This window comes from Lathamus discolor, chromosome 1, assembly GCF_037157495.1.
Source record: "Lathamus discolor isolate bLatDis1 chromosome 1, bLatDis1.hap1, whole genome shotgun sequence".
Classification (NCBI taxonomy): domain Eukaryota; kingdom Metazoa; phylum Chordata; class Aves; order Psittaciformes; family Psittacidae; genus Lathamus; species Lathamus discolor.
The window spans coordinates 84,826,318-84,843,242 of NC_088884.1; the positions used below are offsets into that span (position 1 = coordinate 84,826,318).

Below are 16,925 nucleotides of genomic sequence, written 5' to 3' on the forward strand. Positions count from 1 at the left end.
GAGGAATGCATGGATTTTCATCTGAATCCTTTTGATAAAGAGCTCTTTGCAAAGCTGCACTTTTAAATTGGCAAAACTTCCCAACCATGCATCAAAATACTGGTGGCAGAAGTTTACTACAGAAAGCATCTGAATTCACACTGAAATGGCTGTTAACCACCTATTGTTTTTCACCTTCTTGAAATAACAGGAACTAATGCTGTAGCTTCTGGCCGAATCCCAGAAATGTCTCAGCAGATCACTGCAAAGACCTGAAATCATCAGTGAGTTTAGCCAGCTTTGTCCTAGGGTGCTTTCATTGCTAGCAATCAGAATTGGTTTACATCTGTCCCAAGAGCATGCTCATGTAAGAAGGTGAAAGAAACATCTGGCATTAGCAATGTGAAATAGGATTATTTGTTTTATTTACCTGAGGAACTAGTATCACCAGCCATTCAGAAATCTGTAGTAATAGGCGTATGGTGTATTAAATGTGACCTTTAGATAAGTTTGGCCTTGTGTGCAATTTAAAGGTGGTTTAGCAGACTTTCTCAGTAATAAGGTAAGAAGAAGATTTGGCTGTTAAGTGAGGTGTTATAAAAGACAGCCAGTTTTGTAGGCCACTGAAATCCATCTTTAAAAAATGCAGAAGGAGTTTCATCAGTGATGGTACTTAACATGCAGCTGAATTGAGCCCTGTTTTGAGAAAATCACTCTAATTTTTGCATTGGTTGACTATAGCCACAATAGAGAAAGGCGGATAAGTGTTCGCTGATCAGATCTATGGCCAAATTCTTATTTCTGGTGCAGGATGCATGGTGCCAAAAATCTGATGCATATGCTTATGAAAGATTTTTCTGGTTCTATATGTACTATAAATACATTCCACATGGCTTTATACAATGTGCTCTGTTATTTCAGTAAGTCACAAGCTACTAAGCCAGATCCAAAGAAGGTGAAGCTCTGAATAAAGTTCTTTAACATTTTATGACTTTGAAACCCTGTTTTAGAGTATATTTGCTTCATTAATTTGTGGCTCTGATCTCAGTTGGGTAAGCATTGAAAAGATAGACAAAATTTAATGGGGAAAAAAAATCGTTCCACAAAGTTTGCATGTTGCAGTTAAGCTAGCAGACTGAAGAAAGTTCCTTTTGATTTTTAGTATTCTAGTGTTTGATTTTAAGCCAGGAATATATAGTTTTATTTAAAATAAATTGATTAAGGAATACTGTTGCTGAAGATGTTATTTGATGTGAACAGATTTGGCAAAACTGCTTGCTGAGTGCGAATACATGTCTTTCCTGGGATTTAAGAGGGGAAAAAAAGTATCTGTGCTCCCTCTACTCTCAGCTGTGGGACTGAGGGTGTAATTGTGCAGTATGGTCTTCCCAAGCCCCCAGGCAGGTCTGTCCAGCTGCCCAGAAGCTCCTCGGAGTGTCCCCAAGCAGCAGTAAAATGAAGTCTGGCTACCTCCCAGCTAGTTTCCCTTTTTTATATAAGAACTTTGAATTCCAGCATTATAATTAAAAAGATGAGGAGAGTGGATTAGCTGCAGTGGTAAACCAAAGAGTTTGGTAAACCTAAGCAGTAAACTAAGAGTAGAACTGCAGAGATATTTGCCCTGTTGCAGCAATAGGTTGCTCTATTTCCTTCTCATTTTTTTGAACCACCATTATATAGTCAGGCACCAGCGTAAAATAAAGTTTAATGAGTGAACACTCCCTTCTCCCCCTGTGCTTCCCCAGCAGCAACTTGATATTTCTGATAGAAAGTGTGACTTTTTGTTCTCAAGATTGTGATACAAATGCAGTATCATTCCATTTGGTTGCTTTGTCCATTGCTGATACTCATAATTACACCTTCTTACTGGACCTTCTCCACATGCGTGATCTTTTATGCTTTCTAGCATTGCAAATCTGGGAGAATAAACAGAGTCCACTCCCTGCCATGTGTCATCTGTGCAGCTACCAAGCAAGTGCCAAGTGGAAGGGAGACTGTAGTTGTTGCTTATACCTCTGTAACAGTGGTGGGGATTGCTGTGTCTGGGATTTGAGAATTTCAGGACAGCTGTAGTGCATAATGTAGTCACGGGAAGCATATTGGATTGGGGCTAGCATGGGAGCAGTGATAGCAAAGCTGGGGTTTGGGATCTGCACTGGATTCCTGGCAGCCACAATCAGAACAATAGCTCTGCATCCCTTTCCTCAGGTAAGAGAGGGGAAATGAGCATCAAAGAATACTGGCATTCTACAGCTGCTTTTTGGTGAACCTCTGTAGACTTAGATGAAAGAGATAAAATGTGAAGATGATAATTTCATAAACAGTCCAGTGTTTTGTGCCTTCCTTTTAAAAGCCAGGCACAAGATAATGTCTTGATTAACAGCTGGGGAGTGCTGAGCCCCCACCCTTGGAAAATTAGTCCTTGCAGCGTCTCAAGTGAGGTGCCCCAGGCTGAAGCACCTGAAGCCTTCAGCTGTTCCTGAGTCATCAGATGGGAGCCCTTGTAAGGAAAAGGGCAACAGGGGTCCAGCAACTGGAAGTTGTAAGTCGAAGAGCAAACAGCTTCTGATTTCCATACCTTAGAAAGGGTTAATGCTGAGGTGCTCTATTGTATTAATGATGGTTGTCTCTTTGCAGAGCCCGTTGGGCTCTTTCAGGGGCCTCTCAAAACAATGAGTGCAGTGAGGCTGTTCTGTCTAATTACTCCAAGACAGGGATGCTAAAGAGGAATTAATGACAGTTGACAAGTGCAATTAATAATTATAGCAAAGCTGGGAGTCATGCAGCAGGCAGATGACAATAACAGGGTAACTGTACATGACAGCTTTCATCCGTTCCTCCCCCCCCACCTGCTTCTTCTTTCTTTTACCCTTTAATGTGAGCTGCTGCATGTAGCTGTCCATGCTGTGTGTAGACAAGGAATGAGAAGGCACTGAGATCTAGTCACTTAGGTTTGTTGAATTTCTAACCTCCCCCTGCCTGCTCTGGTCTCTCCCTCCTAAAAAAATAAAATAATAATAATAATAAAAAATATTTAAAATTGCCAACAGCACCAACTTAGCAGCACAGGCTTCTATTAGCTTTCACAGTCAGGTGTTGACAAGACTACTTAAAATTCATGTTGGGAGATTGGAAGTAGAAGGGGACAGCGAAAGGCAGCAGTAAGCTGGAGTTGAAGTGGGATTTCCATATCAAAGGCCAGGCCTTTGGCTCTGAATGGTAATTAAAGTACCCAGATTTCATCTCCTTGGTCAGCTCATGAAAAGGAAAAAAAAATTAGAGAGAGGATTTTTTCACTCCCTTTAGACTACAGTACAGCAAGCAGTAAATTAAATGAAAGTTGAGCTAAAAGGTGCCTAACGCTTCAATCTTTTGCATCTAATAGAATCTATGATGTTTATAAAGCATTTATTCAGTTCACATCTTCATCTTGCTGTGATTATAAAGGGTATCATGTCTGCTTACATTTATTGGGCACACATCTTGGCCTTCCCAGGGTTGTAAAAGGATTTCACTTTGCATTATGTTGCTGTTGTGTTACGGCCTTTTGGTTTAAAAGAAAAAAAAAAAAAAAGGTGGGGGAAGGGGGAGAGTGTGAAAAGGAAGAAAAAAAGGCACATTTCTGTGTAATTTCTTGCTGGTTGTTGTAGGAACCACGAACAGTGAGAACCAAATAAATGCAAATTTAATGAGGCATAGAGAACTAGTAATGAGATACTACAGCCTCTCACCTTGATGTTGCTTGTTCAAACCTAGACCATGGCACTATCGAAAGTGGCTACAAACCAGTGGTCACAGGGGAGTAAATGTGCAATGTTTTGTTACCTTGGTCCAGTTACTAGTGGATGCTCCTGGTGATGAAACGAAAGCCCTGCTGGCATTTGCTGGTAATCCCTCTTCAGGGACAAGGACTACATGCTCTCTGGATTTCCTGCCCTTGGCATGGGTCGTGTTCAAGTCAGAGTTATGCTGTAGCTTGAGGCACCTTGCCAAGCTTCTTCTTGGCTCTCTTGGTTCCAGATCCCCTGTAGATGTGCTGTGGTCTCCAGTCTCTGGAGCTATCCGTCTGGCCTTTCACTGGCAGCGGGTGAGCACCCAAAGCCCCAGAGTTTCACCGGTATCATTGGTGTCCTGACTTGCCCTTCAGTTTCAATTTTGATCTGGTTTAGCCAAGAAGTTTCTCAATGCCTTAGGCTTCTGTCCCTTTGTTTGCTCCACAGTGAATCCATGGCTGCACCTTCTTTGGCTGAATGGCCTGAGGGAAAAAGCAGTTTAGCTCTTTTCAATTCTGCTTCATAGCTATAAAAGGCCTTAAGTTTCAGAGGTATAATTAAAGGTGACCAGGCTGGGTCTCACCTACCTTGGGGTCACTGAAAATCTCTCCTGAGCCCACTGGATGCTGGATCAGTTCGTTGAGCTGAAACCCTGAAGTCTAGATGTTTCGGTGCATTTTCCTATAGTTACACCTCCTCTATAGGAAATCTGTGCCTTTTGGCATAACCATTTTGGTATGAGACAGGATAGATGTGGGCAGTACTGGTGGTGTCCTGTTTGCATTAGTACGGTTGCTGTGATGGAAGGGGTAAGAAGAGCTCCTTAAAACATAACGTGGAATAGTGAAGATTAAAATTTAAAGTGGAAGGGGTAGGGGGAAAGGCAAATTATTGTTGCTATAACGAATAGCAATAAAACTTAGAAATGAGCCAAACTAAATGTTCACTGAACAGAAAACCACCCTGAACTTCAGAAGCTTGCAAATATAGAATTGTATTCTAAATGCTGAGGTTAGTTTCCTCCACCTTTTTCCTTCTTTCTTTTCCTTTCTTGCCCTTTTCCCTCTCTCATCCTCTCTAAGGTGCGTGCCCTCCACCCCCCACCCCCCACCCCCAGCTCAAGTGCGTCATTTTGTGCTATTGTGTTTAAGAAAACTCTGCTGCAGGCGCTCTGAAATGAATAAAAATGTAATCCTCAATGTGCCCATTGTGCACTCTCATTTGTTTTTGCTGTATCGATTTATCAGCGGAGGGAAATTACTCACTGGAAGAGAGGATGCCAGTCAGAATGACATTTATTTCATAGTACAAGGAGGCTCTCTAGCGTGTTTCCATGTAACCCAGATATTGGAGCTGTAAAAGGGCTTGTAACAAGGTTTAGTGCTATGATTAGATTGTGTGGAGCACCTTGCTTTCATAACAACAGGCACCTGGCTGGAGCCAAGGCCTCAGGTTGTGGTCAACTTTTAATTCCTTTTTCCTTAACATGGGGTATTTGGCTTGCACCCCAAAATATTCCTCTGTTCAAAACTCAACCATGCAAACTTGTGAAATCTCATTTGGTATTTATAAGGGTCATGAGCTTTCATGTCACTGAGTTAAAAAGAGAAAAAAGATAAAATATTTATTTGTTAATCTTTTTAGCTTTGTGCTTCTTTGAGTTTCTAGCGAAATAACCCCATGATTTTAATTCACCAAAGCAAATCTTTTCCTCCAGTGATTGTAAGCTATGCTTGCTCAAGGCAAACAATTACCTTTAAAAATAAAGCATATTCTACCTGTAATAGGTATATATGTGTTGCAAATAATGGCGGGATCCAGGAGGCTGAATTCTATCCTTGGGGTTTGTGTTTGGCTGCTTTTGTTGGATGGTTTGTGCTGAGGGCTTTGCTGCACTGACTCGTGTCCAGTAACTTGATCAGTCAGCCCCTTTCCAACAGTGTCAGAGATGGTTCAAACGAAAATCCCCAAACCCAAGAGCTGGTCTTCCTCCATGGAACTCCTCTTTAGCAGACAGATGTTGGCTTATTCTCTACAGCATTTTTTGTACCTTTGGAAATGTCCTGTTAGGAGGTATTCTTAAAACTTTTGACGTGTTTATGGCTGTTTAAAAACCTGCATCTGGAAATAGCCACTGTATTGTCAAGCTCTTCCTACTAGCATGGATATTGGTAGCATATCATCTCATTAAGTTTACCCGTGATTTTATTTATTGTCATAGATATGAAGTTTTTGCTAGCTTCTATAAATCTGTAGTTATCTCTCTTTGACTTACCTAGTCATGAGTTTCAGTGACATTGTGTAGCAGAGGAGCTTTGGGGATGAAACCTGCCCTAAGCAGGAGCACAGGAGTTGGCAGGGAGCCCACTGCTCCTGACCATTGCAGGAGCGTGGAGAAGTAGGCAGTGAAAGATATGGAAAGCTGTGTCTGTGTTGAAGATACCTTGATGCTTTCCATCTTAAAACTCTCTTTTCAGCTGCTTATATCTTTGCCAAATGATTTCAGCTTTGGCTGATATTTTCCATTTTGGGTGTTTGCCTCAGACATTTAAAAAAATAAATTTAAAAAAAAAAAAAATTCAGCCAAAATGGCTCAGCTGTCCCCAAGCTGAGAGAAAAAATAAGCTGTTTTGCTTTTATTAAAAATATTCTCCCCACTGTCTTAGTGGAAAGCTCATCTCCCAAGTTACAAAACTCTGAAAGGTTAAATGTCATTTATCCAGTAGTATCTTTCTTGAGGGATAGAATTAACCAGGTTTAACTAACTCAATGGAGTTCTTTGCCAGACTAGGAACCCACTGGCTCATATGTGTCTGATGCTGCCTTTCTCTCCAGGGTGGGAGTAATGGTTAGGGTGAGCTTAGCTAGGACTAGTTTAGCCCATTTTCCTAATCATTATTTCTGTTTTGAACAGAGAATAATGCTGTTGCTGCAACGGTATCCAGCTGAGCTATAGCTCAGGCTGCATTTGAGCCACAGAGTTAGGTGAGGGCCCTGCTAGCTAAGCTAGACCTACACTGAACTGTTCCTTTTTAGTCTAGATGAGATGGGTTTTCCTCCTAAAGTTCAGGTCAGAAATACAGAGAGCATGAAAGGAAAAGAATAGTAATGAACTGTGGAAGAAAAGTAAAACTGAAGAAGTGCCTGACAGAAGCAGACGACAACAAAATTGCTTTTGTTAAAGTTGGGAGCATGCATACAAATAGGTCTGATGGAACTTGTTGCAGCAGTGGAAGCATGGCTCTTCCTTGTGGTGATGGGAACCCATTACTGGCTTGAGACTTCCCCTACTGTGGACAGGCATTGAACCTTTCAGGAATGAGCAAGTTACTGATTTGTTTTCTCTGCCTTACTGAAATAGCAAATAGTCAGAGTGAGGAAATTGGAATGCTTTTTTTTGGGAGTAAGAAGCAGAGTCTGTGAATATGTGGACCTGTGGAAAGGTCTCAGCACAGCAAAGACTGAAAAGGTTATCTAGTCAGCTGTGATGGTGTGCATGCCTGAATAAACCTCGTATGGTTTAGGAATTACCTGTTTTGTCAATACATTGTATGATCGGAAGGTTGGTTGGTTTATTTTTCTTTTTCCTGTTTCTACATACCCAAGCAGCTATATTTGGAATGAAATACAGATTCTGATAACATGAAGATAAATGCAAAAAACTAAGTCTAAATGGTGTTGTTATCTTAAAATAAATGCTTTAGTAACATACAGGCTAAAGCTATTTAAACATATGGAAATGTATGTAAAATCAATATAGTACTATGTCATTTTTTGCGTCAGAATCGGCGTGTGTCTGTGCAGACAAAATGGCATGCATTACCTTTCCCCATCTGTTCAAAGCACATTTAGTAGTGCCTTGAAAAGCTTTTGCAAGTCATGACATAAATACACAACTGGATGGTGCAGTATAGATAGAGCAGGAATCTAGTGAAGTCTCCTTTAAAGGGAAATTATTTTAATCCTTTTCAGGCAAGAAATTAATTTTCAACAAAAAAAAAAAGTTTTCATATTAAATTGTAGTAGCATTTACCAGTCATATCCACATTAAACATTTCTCCCTACCACTACATCAGAAAATAGCTTCCAACGTGGATAAAATCCAAAATCAATTAGTTCGGTTTAAGTTATTTCCGATTTCATTGTTAGTTTTTAAAGAACATCTTCCAGATTGTCTCTAAACTTTGCATAAAAATTAATTTAGTTGGAAGTTTCTTCCCACTTGCATATTCCAGCCTAGAGGAGTTGAAGATTTGCAGACATCACTAGTAAAAATAGTACTATTAATTCCCACACAGTAGTACCTGAGTAGTTCTTCAAATGTCACTTCGTTTGCAATTACTGACTTTATTGGCTTTTTAGCAGAGCTTCTCATACTATAATAGGTGGCAAAACCACAGCACTCTCACTTACCTGAGGAGTGTAGGTGTCCATCAACATGATTTTATTGATGATTTTATAGAAAAAATTCTTTGAAGAAGTGTCTTTTTCTCATAGATATGCAGAAGGCTGAGAGGTAGTTCTCTGTCTTTTATCCTAAAATATAGGATTTTCCTTACATGCCCCAGGTGATTGCTATTTCTAGGGCAGGGTAGCTTCAATCTTTTAGGCAATTTTCAGGACCGCACAATTTTTAGCTTCTGTGGTTTCCTCCTTATCTGTGTAACTTGACTATAATTCCATCCATCAACTCACAGTTTTCCTCTACAAAATATCCTGGTAAATGGGGCCAATGAAATCAGAGGAGTGTGCATCTAATCCAGTTCCTTCTACGGCCTTAGAATAGACCTCACTAATTTTTTGCATCGAAACTAGTGAAATGAAGTTTCATACTGCTGCAAATTTGTAGTAGCTATTATTGTGACTTTTATCTTCATACTCTTCGCTTATTATAATGGTATATTTGGAAAATATCTGGAACAAGAGCCAAAACCAATGGAAAGACCTTGCTTTTGAACCAAAATTAGAACCATTAGTTTGAAAACCTTGCACTGTGGTATTTGTTCATCTCTTCACCGTTGCTGAATTTTGCTTTCACTTGCAAGTGTGAACCAGCAGATTAGACACTTCCAAGGGCTCATTCACTGTGAGGTTTTGCAGGTGATTTCAGTTTAATGCAACCAGATAATTGTAGCCCTGGGGCTTGGCTAGGTTATAAAGCTGCTAATCCAGACAATATTATCCAATCACATGTTGTACTTATATGAGAGACCTCTGCCTTTAATAGTCTTTCCCTGTGCTCGTAAGAGGGTTTTTTGGTGTGTTTTTTCTATTATCTTTTTTTCAGTTTCAGCAACCCTGTAAAAATGAGACATATATTAAGCTCCTGAACAAGTCACCAGAGTTATGCAGTACTCTATGTACCCCATACATGAAACAGACATACAGCACATATCAGCTAGTTCATGATGCTAATGTGCATGTTCACCTCCACATTTAAGAAAGGGTGAGGTGGTGGACACTGACAACTCTGAAAACTGAAGTCTGTATTTAGCTCTAGGCCCACACATATCTGGAGCAAATGTGTATGGCAGTGTTTTATAATCAGTATTGTCAAGTAGTCAGAAAACAGATACTTTTGCTAAAAAATATGTTTATGTGTTTGTCAAAACAAACTTTTCATGACGATATGCTGGCTTGAAAGATGCTTTTGGGGAAAGAGAAGGGGGATGAAATTGCAAGTCAGCCTGAAATCTGGACCTCTCTCATTTGGCAATGTTTGCTCACCTTTAATGAAATTTCCATTATTTAGTTTCAGGAGAGGACACTTCTTCTAAGTTTGTCATCCAGCTCTTTGAAACATAACAGGTTGATATATATGGATCCTTAAAAACTTAGATGAAAGCTCAGGCCTATTGCTGTCTGTGTTATGAGAAAATAAAGCATGCTGTCTCAATACTGGTACCTCTATATCATTGCTTTGGCTTAAGATACAAAGTGGAAGGAGAGGCTGTCTTCTGAACCATACAGCAAAAGATACACCTTAGGTTTGGGTGTACTGCTGTGACTGGAATAAATAGTTTGGAAACTGGGAGTATCATTGGCAAGACTCACATCATAGTGATTTGTCCTGTTACAGGTGGAAAGAGATTTCTATACTGCTAATTTTATAAAGTGTGATTGCTTCCGATTCGGTCTTTGTGTGCCACTCATTTCTCTGAGTTGCTTAAGCAGATGCATAGCCTGGCTGTTCAGGTCCATATGCTGAGGAATGAAGCAGGGTCCGCACATTCTTGGAGGATGTCATTGTACTTTAGAATAGGAGTGCTGAGCTTTTCCCTGGAAAAGTTGGTTTTACCACTGTTCTCTTCTGTGTTGTACTACTGTTACTAGATTTTACATACTTACATATCCAATTTCAACTCTTTATCAACATATGTCTGTAAGAGAAGCCATCAGAGTAAAAGGAATTAATCAGTCAGGATTAAACCATTTACACTTGTCCTGCTTAGGAAAGAGAGAAATAACTGCCAACTAGAGCTGTGCCTCTCATTTGAGCCTGCTCTGTTGCTTGTTTGACTATGCTCTGAGCTAAGTCAGCTTGCTGAACTTCAGCCGTTGACCTAGCATCAAGCTTGTTCTCCCTCCTACTGCTTCCAGAATAAAAGAAAGCATTGCGTGCCTGTTTTAAAATGGACTGCATTGGGATGTTGTTGTCTCAAGAAATCATAATGGCAGCAGAGAGACGCTGGGTTGTAGGAGAAGTTGAGTCACTTGGCTGTTTTGGACTAGCCCTAGTCTAGAACTAACTTAAAGGAAGGAGGAGATACATGAAATGAAGTATTGCAGTGCTACAGTCTTTGGGTATCTGCTTCAATAATTTTTTTAGCGCAGGAGAAACCCAACAATTTCCCTGTGAAATTTCTGTTAAATGCGCTTCTTCAAAAAATGAATTTAATTTCAGACGGTTGTTACAAGGTCTATAGTGTTCACTGTGACACAGTCTGGCTCTGATTTTGCAGAGGCTTGGCAAGTTCACAAGTTAGTTTATGGGTCTGAATACTCTCTTTAATTTCAGCAAGACTACTGACATGTGCAGAGTTACAGGCTTGCTGAAGCCTCTGTAAGATGCACGCCTAACAAATAACAGATTTTGCACTGGAGAACACTGATGTCAAATGTGTAATTAAAAATTTTCAGGACAGGCAAAATTCTGAGCATGTGCAGTATCCTTTTTGTGAACCTTGGGATCTCAGCTGGTTTTGGTGAAAAACACAGAAAGCAATTAGCTAGCATCTTAGCGGCTATTAATAACTGAACCTTTTGGCAGATTTTGTGATGAGATGATTTCCTCTCAGTGATATAAGCCAAATGAATTAATAAAACAGATTTTTAAAAATCACTTGTTCTAACACAGTCATTTTGCTGTCAGAGGTGCATAAAAGCAAAGAATTTGCAACCTGGACTCTGTTGCTTTGCACTTTAGACCTTTTTGTAAGGATTAATCTTGTGTATTTGTGCCATGTTAAAGCAGTTTTCCTTTTGTAACTATGATCTTGTGTGTTCTGTTTGAGATTTGAACAAATTTCATAAAGTAAGTCCCCTTTATTCTCTCTCCTTTTTTTATAAAATTTGAAGACATTTCTTCCACTTCAAAAGTAAAGGTCCAAACAGATTTCCCCGGATAAACAAGATGAGTGAGATCTGGTTCTAAGTCAGGCACTGGGGGGTGGTGTGTGGAGATGCTTGTTCTAGAAATTGATTATGTCTATTTTCCCCAAAAAGACAACGGTTGTGAACAGGTTTATTACCAGCTGCCGCCTTACTGTGCTTCAGCTCTGACCCAAAGTGACCTTCTCACTGCTGCGCTAAGTCACTCAATCCCTATGATGGGTCAGTCTTTGTGGTCTCTCTGAGAATCTCCAGAGATTCAGCAATGCAAAGAGAATGGAGAAAATGGTGCCTGCATACACAAAAATATCACCACCACCTCCATGGGAAAGCCCAGTAGCTTTAAACAAGTGAACCACCAGACTGTAAATGTAGGCACAGGAGCCTTACTTGTGAAGAGGAACAGGGACACCCCAGTAGTATTAATATGGATCTGAAGCTCAGCTTTCCCAGCTGGCCAAATGCAAGACAAATCATGCAAGTGTCTAATTGCAAAATAAATAGGAGCATTACTTAAGTGAAGGTGGGGATGTTAAGTGGTGGTGCACTACCTGTGGCCCACATCACTGTAGCACTCATCAGAGCCTAAGACACATATGATGTGGTCGTCCCAGGGGTGCCAGGTGGGTATGTGGCCCTCATCAGTAGAGGACAATGTAATGACACACAGAAGTTGTGATGACAGTATTTTCCAAATAGTGGGAAGCAGTCCTTGGGGGAAGAAACAAGAGCAGCTGTAAGAGAGAAGAGTGAAAGAGCAACGAGAGGTACTCCTAAATATTTTAGCTCAGTTTAGTTAGGATTGGATGGTACGTGGGCAATGGTATCCGTTACATGAAAACTGTCTGTAACAGGAATGAGATGCTTCTGGAAAAAGACATCACTTTCCACCTTTGAAAGTGTAGCTGGCTTTATAATGCATCTAAACAGGATACAAAATCCTCCATCCCTCCATTCACCTTATGTCTATTTCCTATGTCTGGAGTTAGCTAATATAGGACAGTGCTGAGGTACTAGTTGAGTTATCAAAGGACTTTCCCTCACTGTCCCCTGCCCTTATCCTGTGGTGAGTCAAGCTTGGTGCCCTGGACTTGATGTCAGGGAAGTTTTCCACGCTTTTCTTCTACATAGCCAAATGTGGCAGATTTGCAATGGGCTTTTTAGCTGTTGTTTTGCTCTTGTTAACTAGAAACCTAGAAGGTTTTGTCTCTTTTTCTGAACTGTGATTCTGAACACATGCTGATTCTTCTGAACAGGTAGCCTAGAAAGCATATGTTTATGCCTCTTTGTTTTAAAACATAATAGTATCATTTATCTTGCCTTTGAAAAAGGCTGACATCCCTATCCCAATTCTTCTGAGCAACCAGAAAATCCTATAAATGCTTCATCCTCACCTAGGGCTTGTTTCCTGTTCCCATCCCCTATCTAAAGCAGTGATGTGCAAAGTATGGGCTGACTAAGGCCACTGTCTAGGCTGAGAATAAATCTGATCAACTGCAGGCTTTTATTTTTCAGTGGAGCCTCTGTTTCTTCTGTCCCTTTTCCAAGGGAGAAAATAGCCCAGGTAAATGTTCACAGAACAATTACTAGGAGAATTACACTGTTCCCTTCAGCTTCTCATGCTGTACCCATTGCCATGCTCTTTAAGGTCGGGTGGTTTTGTAGGTGGAGCTGCAGAGTCTTAGGGCAGGGTTCTTCTCACACCGTGTGACTTCTCTGTGCATTTACTCTAGGCTTGCAATAGAAATGCAGTGCTGCTTTGCATCCTGGGGTTTAAGCTTCATGAAAATAGCCATTTGACAAAGGTTTTTTTAAGATACAAGGTAAGATGAAGTAAATTACAATTTGGTGCTCGAGTCACTCAAACATAGGCTTCCAGTGCTAGCTTAGGTATGTTAGGGTAGCCTGTCTTACGTCCTGTTGTCTTTTGAGTAAGGTCCTGGTCTGGTGCCATGGCCCTTTGTCCAAGGGTTAGGCACAGTTTAGCCATAGCTGGATTTTCAGCTCAGGGAGGCTGGGGGCACTGTTTATCTATGAAACTGCTGAAGAAGCTAGGTACTAGTGCTGTCATGGCAGTGCAGAGCTCTGCTTGGCCCAATGAGCCTTGCTGCGAGGCCAACCTTATTAGGTCAGGGTGAGTGCTTTGGAAATACAGCAAAGTCAGGCTGAGTATCTCTGCAGAGCACTGTATTTGGCTGTGGGTCTGCATCGTGAGACCTCCTCCCTTGATCTGAGGGCACTGGAGGCAGCCTGTTAAACCTGGCCCTTTGGTTTCCAATGAGCTGTAAGTGCAGTGCTTGTTGTTGTCAGCTCACCTGGGTGTCCCTTTCCTAGTGCCCACAGTGATCTACCGTACCTGCAGCTGTTTTAAAGAATAATAGCACACATGGAAGTGGGCTAATAGAGATCAGTGTAACCTTTTTGCTCATCACTGCCTGTCTCTTTCAAGCAGCTGTGAAGAGGGAAGATCTCTTATCCTCCTTCCCCACTGCCCCTCTGCCCCAGCTCCTTCTCCTTCCTGCCTGGGAGTAAACAGTAGATGTTACACGTATTAACACCCCACTCTAACGCAATGCTCCTGGGCGTGCTCTGTATGCAAGTCCCTGGCAGCCATAAATTAATTAAAAGTAGACAGAAACCCTAGAAAAAAAAAAAAAAAGCAAGTTCCCTTCCCCCCGCCCCTCTTTTCCTTTCTTTCTCTGTGGGTAAATAGCTAATTCCTTTGTTCCTTGCTGCACTATTTCATTTCTGCCATCATTGTCCTCATTGTTCTCTGAAACAGGAGGGGTCTGGGCCAGGAGCAGCCAAGGTCTTGGCTAATGACGGGAAGTCTTTAAAGTTTGCGCTGCATTTCATCTTCTCTGTGGGAGTTTTAGGACGCATCCAGTGTTTGATCCCCACCGTGCAACTTTGCTTCTAGTTAATTAACAGATCCCCATTACAGTCTCTCATCTGCAAGCACATGGGAGGCCTATCAGGAGGTAATTCAAGGCCGATCTGAGTGATGGCAGAAATTAGAGAAAACGGTTCTTTTAGGGTTCTAACATTCAGGAATAAAACTCTTCTCTTGCAGAGGTGCCCTGTAAATTTGGGCATGTTTCATTGTATCATTTCAAGTTTTTAAGATCTCCTTTTCATTCGGGTCTGTTTTGAGGGGCTGTGTTTGTATTTTTTTTTTTGTATGAGTGTAGATGGGAAGGCAGTTGATTTGTTTTGCTGCTGCTTTGCTGTGCTGGCAGCCTGCGTGGTGTACAGTTTTGAGGGCCAGTTGAAATGAAACCACAGTGTTATTAGCAAGATGTTTTCACCTTCCTTTCATTCTCAGCTTCCCTGTTCCCACCAAGCCTATTATACAGGTTACAAGTATCTTACTGGAACTTTTTTACTTTTTTAGTGTCAAGTAGAACCACCACAGGCCTCCCAGCTGCAAAGCTTTGTCAGGCTTTCAGCTAACTACTGCATCTCTCAGGAGTGCAACCTTCTGTCGACTTTGAATGTTTAGAGTTGTCTGATATTTCCTCCCCCTCCCCCCCCCCCGCTTCTTCTTTTCTCTTCCCCTCCCTATGAGCAATGACCCCCTTTAACTAACAAATTAGGAGCTGTTCCTGCAGTTGCAATTCTCAGTTCAGCACTTGGCAATGAGAATCAAACCAGGGCTATTTAGTGCAGCGTTAAATGGCCCACCACATTAGCCCCCTGGCATGCTAAGCTATTAGGTTGTTTTACTGTTGTTAAAGTTACATTTGTTAGGTGGAGTTGCTGCTCCAACAGAAACTTGGTAATGCCAGAAGAGGCAGACCAGCCTGGTGTCTTGTGGATGTATTGTGTGGCTATGAGAGACCAAAGTTTCCTTCTCTCTCCATGAGGCTATTACAGAGGAAAGTTTTTTGCTTTGTTGCAATCAAGTGATCTTGATTGACCATTATGCTGTGGCAGGGAGCAATCAAATCATTAGTTGTTGCTCCCCTGTTCCTCAGTCAGCTCTCAGCTGGGCTGTGGCAATGTGGCATACCCTGGCAGGGAGCTTCCCACACTTTGGGAGCTCCAGGTAGTATCAATTTTTGCAGACTGTGTCTTCAACATCACTGGCTGTGGCTGGTACACTCACCTCATCCTCTGGGCTCCTCACTGTGTCTCAAGGGAAGAGCACTTCATGGGGTCATTCTCTGCAGATGTTGGGCTGACATGAGGACCTCTATAGAACTGTGGCTGCACAGCATCCCCATAGACTTCAGTAGTTTGTGCCTGCAGCCCAAGAAGTGGGTCTTTGTGAGAAATACTTCAAAACTCCTTCAGAACAGGCTGTCATGAATGAAGAATTCACCATTTTCTGCTATGAGTGAAAAAGGGGTATTATTTTGATCTTGCCATCAGGGCTGTCATGAAGATCCTGAGCACAGTTCTTGTAGCTGCAAAGGATGCTTATCACACTGGGAGGCAGGATTCACCCTTGGCCATGAGCTTAATGTACAAGTGTAGACTATTAACTAGTATATGCACCTTTGGTTCAGTACAGCATGCTTGACTTTCCAATGCTCATTCTGGGTCTTCGTCTAAAAATAGTATCACTCGTTTCCTTATTTAAGGAGCCTGCTGTCTTATACTCTGAATGAATATGTAACTAAAATATTTGAAAACATATATATATTTAAAAAAATTAAATTGTGCCATGGGTTAGAGTGACATGCACAGGAAAAGAAAATAAGGGCAGCAAAAGTAATTATTTAGTATTTGAGCCTCAAATACTAGTTTGAATCCTGAGAGGGTAAGCAAAGTCCTCCATGTTCCTGATTTCCCTCCAACTCACTGAAGGTTTATGGACAAGAAGTGGTGGAGTAACATCCTTTTGTTCCATTTACGCACCTATGTTCCATGGAGTCAACTGTAGGTGCAGGATTTTGCTCAGCTCGAGTCACTTGAGTGATGTCTTTCTTTTTTTCCTGGTTTTTGTTTTGTTCCCCCCCCCCCTTACTCATGTTGCAGTGTTTTGCATCTTTCCACAGTAAGAATATTTCTCTGTTGCTGGATGCAAAGATATTATAAAGCACTGACTGATTCTTAGGGGTGGGAGGGGGAAATCAATGCACCCATGTGAAGCGTCATTGTTTTATTTAAGTGTCATGAAATGGGCAGCACAGTCACAGTTAAGGCACCCTGTTGCTGACGTGACTGGGGTAGGCAGGGTCCTCAGCTGCTAAGCAGGGATGCTTGGATGTGCCACAGGGTTTCAGAGAGAATCCCCCTGCAAAAGGAAGCATGTGCCAGTATTGTAGAGTGCTTGTGCCAGCCAGCTTGCAGGGTTGATTTGGCATTTGGCGTATTGGTAGCGGCTGCCAGTGTGTGTGGTGGAAGAGAAGGGAATAGACAAGAAAAACACATAGGGGTTTAAAATAAAAATGTAAAATTATTTGCTTTGTGCCATATGGGCTCCAATATTTTGACAAAACTAAGGCCAAAATTAATCATACCAGGTTAGAGTTTTAGTCCAAAAACATATGTATAACTGTCCCCCTGAGTGTGTATTTAAGTTACCATTTTCATACAGAAAAACCTTAACCTTTT

General features: G+C 41.4%; 1 protein-coding gene across 12 annotated transcripts in view; it reads left to right on the forward strand.

Moving 5' to 3' along the window:
• Positions 1-16,925, forward strand: part of SOX5 (SRY-box transcription factor 5) — a 651,142-nt gene that overhangs the window by 166,806 nt on the left and 467,411 nt on the right. The gene's annotated exons all lie outside the window — the stretch shown is intronic.